At 31.2% G+C, this 6,773-nt stretch overlaps 1 long non-coding RNA gene across 1 annotated transcript; it reads left to right on the top strand.

Annotated features, from left to right (window-relative positions):
* Positions 1-956: 956 nt before the first annotated feature.
* Positions 957-1,448, top strand: LOC129315399 (uncharacterized). The gene is made up of 3 exons (XR_008594478.1): positions 957-1,048; positions 1,130-1,228; positions 1,318-1,448. It is a non-coding gene; the product is annotated as an uncharacterized LOC129315399 (long non-coding RNA).
* The last annotated feature ends 5,325 nt before the right edge of the window (positions 1,449-6,773 follow it).

Below are 6,773 nucleotides of genomic sequence, written 5' to 3'. Positions count from 1 at the left end.
TGCCTAAAGATCTCAATTATCCATTACCTATTCCCATCAAGGATGCAGAGATTGTAGGAGTGGCAATGGGTAGCTTTGATGGCAAGCTACCGATGTTAAGATGCCAAGTCCAAAAAAAGCTAACAAAGATGCATAATCCAAGAAAAAGATTGTGCCCTAATCTAGGCTTTCCTCAAAAATTGTCCCGAATGCAACTATGCCTAAACAAGAGCCTCAATTGTCAAGCCAGCATTGAAATTTACTTTAGGTGTATGCAATGATTCATAGGTCTAATCCTCTAATCTTGCAAATCTCATTCAAGGAAAGAATATATAGTATACCATGATATGATATGCTTTTGCTCAATATTATAAATGAAGTGCTGCAGCATGAGATGACCAACCTCACTATTCTCAGCTTTCATATACGATAAATTATCTTTCATACATGAATAGTTATTATTTTAAATATATAATAATCCATTTGAAATATTAATGGTAGGTGCTTGTATGAAAAATGTATTGTCCCTTTCAGCCTACAAATGAAGTTCGTTTTTATTAGTCCCCATAAGGTTGGCATACATGCTTTAATTAAAAAGGACAAGATTTTAGATCAAGCCAAGTAATTAAGTGAAAATTTTAAAGTAAAGGCTCAAAAGGGGACATTATTCTTAATACCATATTGTCAAGGGTAACCTACTTCTTACTTATATTAATGGATTTGTTAAGATTAATTTAGTCAATTAGTTATAATTTTATATAACACTTGTTAATGCTATTTGGGACCATTGGATGTTGATTACCACTAAACTGTATGGTAGCACTTCAAGGATATATTATCTCGATTCTCTTAGTGGGAAACCAAACAATAGATATATTTCATTGGAGTTGATTAATACATAAGTGTAGAAAATAAGTATTTAATATATTTATTTGTTTATTTCTACATTGACATATTTTTTCTTTTTTTATTAAGGCAATTGTGTTGTACCACACAAACATTAAACAAACAATTCCAAGGTCATTTACAAATTTTGATGCAACTTACACTTGGAATTTAATAAATAAAGGTAATTAATATCATTTTTTAATTTAAATATTCAGAATTTTTTAATGCATTAATATGTATTCATTAGTTCTTTAATTTGTAGTGCCCAAGACAAATGAAAAATAGCTTGGATTGTGGCTTTTGTGTTATGAGGTTCATGAAAGACATCATTATCTATAATGAGAGCACAATTCCTGTGATGGTATGCCAACAATTAATTTTCACTTTATAATTCCTAATGAATTTAATTTATGAAAAAAATATTTATGGTGGATAATTTATGTACTACAGTACTATGAGGATTCCTACAATGAAGAATTTGGTCATGCACAAATAAATGAGGTAATTAAAGAGTGGTGCCAGTACATATTTCAAGTATGGTCATTACACAAAGATGCATCAATAGACTTAGTGCAAGAAGGATTAGTGTTCATTCATTACTTGATATTAGTTGGTAAATTATTTTCCTTTAAAAAATTCTATACATTAATTACTTGATAGTTTAGAATAAGAGATTAGTCTTTATTTCATTTTGTATTGATTATAGTTCAATTTCAATTGATATTCATGTATGAAAATGTTGAAATTGCTGTTTGGTTATTATTTATATAGTTGTTATAAGGAGACTACTATAAATAACATACTTGTATTTAAAGAAAACCATAGAATATATGATGGGTAAATATTTGCCCATCATTTATGGTGAGAATAAATGATGGGCAATATTTGCCTGTCATTTATTGTAACCAAAAAAATATATGATGGGTAAATATTTACTTGTCATATATTGTTTGGTTACAATAATTGACAGTTAAATGATAGGCAAATATTTAACCGTCATTTATTGTAACTAAAAAATATATGACAAATATATTTTAAACACCCGTCATTTATTCTTACAGAAGATATAGAAAATATATTTTAAATGATAGGTTATTTAACCATCATTTGTACAAATGAATAAATGACAGGTAAATAATCATCATTTATTTGGGGAAACTTTAATGATCGGGTCATAAATGACAGTCCATAACCATCATTTATAGGCAAAATAAAAAAAACTGTCATTTATGTCCTTTTTTGTATTAGTGATCATAATGGCCACTTTGGTCCTTGAGATCACAATAGGGCCAATTACTACCAACCACATACACACATAATCAGTGGCCAAAATATTACATCACCAACTACTTACACATATATAATACTTAGAGGATCATATACAACTATTGTCACCACTTACATTATCACCACAAACCACATTATCCATGTACTTGTACTAATATCTTAGCCTTACACTACAAAATTACCGCATACTCACAATATACACATACTTTGGCTAAAATACATAACAATATGTTCGCATACAAGTGCAAAGAAAAAAATATCATTCATTCTTAGTTGGCGACCAAAATACTTTACATTCACATATATGTGCACAAACTCATATTTAAAAAATTAAGCATCACACCATAGCTAGGTAAATAATCCTTGCTTGACTCTTTTCCTTGACTCTTGCTTGAATTAACACCTATAAAATAGTAACCACAAGCGAGATAAAAAGCTCAGTAACAAGATAATATACATTTTTGATTAATATGCAAGCTATAAATGAGTAATAAATCATAAAAACCATTTAAGCATATGAAACATTACTTATGTAGTAATGCATGATTTGTATCCCTCTAGTCCTCTATTACTCCACACTGAACCTTAGGCTTACTCATAGGACCAAATCACATATTTAGTCCTAGCTTACTATCCATGATAGGACTACTTGGCCCAAGTATCCTATTTTACTTATGGAATATAGATTTTTCCTATTACAAGTAATTAGGGTGTTATTACTCCAACTCCATATCCTATAGATGTTAAGGAATATAATCTTCAACATTATACCTCGTTGGGTGCTAAGGATAGTAGTTCTCTAACACCTCTCCCTTTAGTAGTTTGCTGCAATTGGAGTTTTGTATAATGCCCTCACTAACATTACCATACAACCCTCTGCTCATCTTACTAATTAATCTAAAATCATTTATTTTAAAAACTTTAGGATCCCAGAACAAAATAATATCAAAATCATTTCATAAATTACTCAAATTATAAAACATTACAAAGTAGAATCAATATGCAATGGTGCATCCAAGACCAAGAAAACATGTACATTTTAATAAAATCAAGTCAAAATATGGGATGTGTGCTGTGGCTTGTGCCATGTGCACTGCGGCATGTGGCACAAAGACCATAGCATGACTTTCTATGTCATACATTATGGCATGTGGATACATACGCCGCAGCACACATACTTGAATTTGCTATCATATTACAAATTCTAGTACGAGCTTCAGATGTGCGTCATTTTTGCATCCGACATCTGATTTAGGTGGTTCAAGTACCCACATGAAGCTTGTTTCATTCTCTAACTAATGACATTAGTTTTGTTTTAATCCAATATCCTATTTAAAAATTGGATGCCTATGTATTTTTTGACCATATTAAATTAAAATTTGTCACTTGAGCATCCCAAATCGAAACTATATGTCATTAGTCGCTTTTGGGGCCTTGACCATATCTAGTTGGATAATATACACTTGATTAACCAATCATATAGATAATATAACACACATATATATATTTGGCCTATAAATCATCCATATCTATACATTTAGGCAAAATTTCATTTCTTCTTTCCAATCTCATACAAGGCTATATATTTTCCACATATACTTCAAGTACACCCCATATTCCCACATATTCACATTCATCCACTAGCCTATTTAATCATTACACCATTCATACACATACAATGGGCTAGGGAGCTCAAAATCACAAAAACATGTCATAATCATGACTATATGCATATGTATCGAATGCTATGAAAACTTATACACATTCATAACTATCAACATACAAGTTCATTACACTAAATTCTTATAAAGGCTTTAATGAGAGATCTCAACTCAGCTAATGTCTATTCCCTTTGAACCACTAGTACCAAAACCTAAAAAAAATATAAATAACTATGGTGAGGAAAAAATCTTAGTAACCAATATAGTTCATTAAATGTCTATTGTCACAAATAACCATACCAAAGTAACAAAACTAGGGTAATATCAGGTATATATCAAAGTATGAAGAAATTTCATTCTTTTAAAGTATTTCCACATAAATACACACTAGCATGATCATCTAGCCATTAAACCTCCAATGCTCCCCGACATGAAATCATAGGATCTAATGGATCAATTACTCATTAATTCGAGTACACTTTCAGTAATAGAAATACCTATCTAAAGGTAATCTATCTCACCTACAGACTATGGTTTCCCTAATTTCACACACTTATGATAGAGGCATCGTTAATTCCTAACTATACCCTAATGAGCACTAAGGAGTTCTCAGACTACATGGATGTCCTATAGTTATAGTCCTATAGTATGTTATACTAGATTACCCATTATAAAATCATGTATAATGCAACACTAGATGTCCCATAGTGCCAGCCCGACTATATAAATTTTTCACTCACTTATCTCCACACACACACATTCTCACATATCCTGGGTGTAACATCTTGAATTTCTTATACCTAAGTTTAGAGGTTAATCGAGGGTGAAGTAAAAATTAGTGTGAGATTAGAGATTTGGATGATTAATTAGTATTTTGACTTACTTGTGTGTTGTATGAACAGATATGGGTGAGAGGAGTGTGTTTTAGGTCAAAGAAAGTGTGTGTGGTGAGAATAAATCTCACTGTGCCACTCATCACAGCTTGTGTTGCATGCGTTGTGCGCATAGACTAAAAAATCACTTATTAAGTCATGAAATTGGGTGATTTTCAAAAGTAAAAATCTAAAAAACATAGGAGAGAGGAGAGGTAAAAGCCTGAGAAGCTAAGTCAAGCCATTTTAGAGTGGTGGAAGGTGATTAGGATTGATAACTTGTTTGATAAGCTACGTATAACTCTTACCTTCCATTCTACATAAATTTCTCTTAAAATGAGTTATAGGGAAATTGAATCGGTAAAATTTAAGGGGTTTGATTCTTGCCAAATAGTAATAAAAAGGTTCTCGGGAGTTAAATTAAAGCATTGTGGCTAGTTTAGAGTTGAACGATAGAGCTTCAAACCTGTAGGCTCAATTTTAGCCCTTAGAGAGAGAAAGTTAGGGTAAAAATCTAATGTAATGAAATAAGACCAATTTTAAGCTTGGTAAATGGACCATTTCTTCATTTTATTTTATGATAAAATGCATGCTATTGGGATAAGAATATCGGTGGGTTATAGCAAGTTTCTAACCATGCTATAACCAATAAGTTATTACAAATTACTTAAAAAACTCCTTTTCAAGATTTCAGCTTAAGAATAAAACTTTCATAAAAAAAACTCCCTCGAAGAGTAGACAGATCACAAATGAAAGCTTAGAAACTTGTGAGAGCTTTGTCACAAACTTTTTCAAGAACGATAAAATGAATTATTAACTTTAAGGCACAATTGAAAGCTTTTTATAATGCTCAAGAGATGAATAATTCACTTTGAGATCTAAATTCTTGTTATAGACTTGAATTGTATTACATATATAGTTTTGACAATTGATAAACCATTAGAATGATGTTTCTAGCCATTAGTGACATTTCTTGTATGCAACTAGACATTTCACATGTGAAATAGAGCTTGCCTAATTCAGTCAAGCATATGTGACAATTTAAACATGAACATCAAGGTGTCTCATGCGTGTTTTAGAGGATAAGAATATGCAAATCTTTTTGTGTGATAAAACAGGCACGTAACCATCAAGTTCTTATATATGAATTGGCTGGCAAAATGCCATAGCTAATTCTGTGTGATGAATCACATGTGGGACCAACTCTTCATCACATGTGGAATGGATTGTTCTAAAACCAGAACCATTCTAGAAGATGAATCATGTGTCAAGTACTCTAACACACACACATGAAATGGTTAGTTACAAAACTCAACCATTTTAGAAGACAAAGCATGCATGGGACCAATGTGCATTCAAGCAAGAATTGTAATATTGAAAGCATATAAAACAATGGATGATAAATCATGCAAGCGTACAAGTTGAAACAAGCTTGGAATGGCTTGAGACTTATTTGGACAAAATGTGTTCAATAGACTTAGTGACAAATCACACGTGGATACATTCTCATTCAAGCATGAAATAGCACTTCACAAAATGCAAGGGAACACAAAATGACAATTCAAGCATGCCATGCCAAAGGTAGCTTGCATGAAATGGAGCATAGAAATTTTGTCAAGGCTTCACACAAACATAAATGACAAATCATGCATGAATCATTCTTAATTCAAGCGCGAAATGTTAGTTGGTGTGCCTAATATGGCAAATCACATGTGTGACCATACTAAATCATATGTGAATCATCAGATAGTGAAAAGCTTAACTTTTATGATCTAATATAATCTAAAATGATATAACTCACAACATTGAATATACCAAGATGAGTCCTAATATGCATAAATGAGTCCTAACATGTGATTAAGCTCTTAAAATTTTCACATTGAATGTAAGAGAATTAAATAACTTATCCTATAAATCTTTATCTTCTCTTGATTCTTCATACTCTTAAGGTTTTGTCTTCATCCATAATTCTTTATATATTAGCATATATAGCAAACATCTCTTCTCTTATTTTCATAATAATCAAAACACGTGATCTAACAGTAATAAGCTAGTGCATATATTCATTAAGTTAGAGTAAATAATG

This window comes from Prosopis cineraria, unplaced genomic scaffold (assembly GCF_029017545.1).
Source record: "Prosopis cineraria cultivar Desert tree isolate PC_DT_omini unplaced genomic scaffold, ASM2901754v1 PC7, whole genome shotgun sequence".
NCBI lineage: Eukaryota > Viridiplantae > Streptophyta > Magnoliopsida > Fabales > Fabaceae > Prosopis > Prosopis cineraria.
This window is presented reverse-complemented; position numbering and strand designations above follow the sequence as displayed.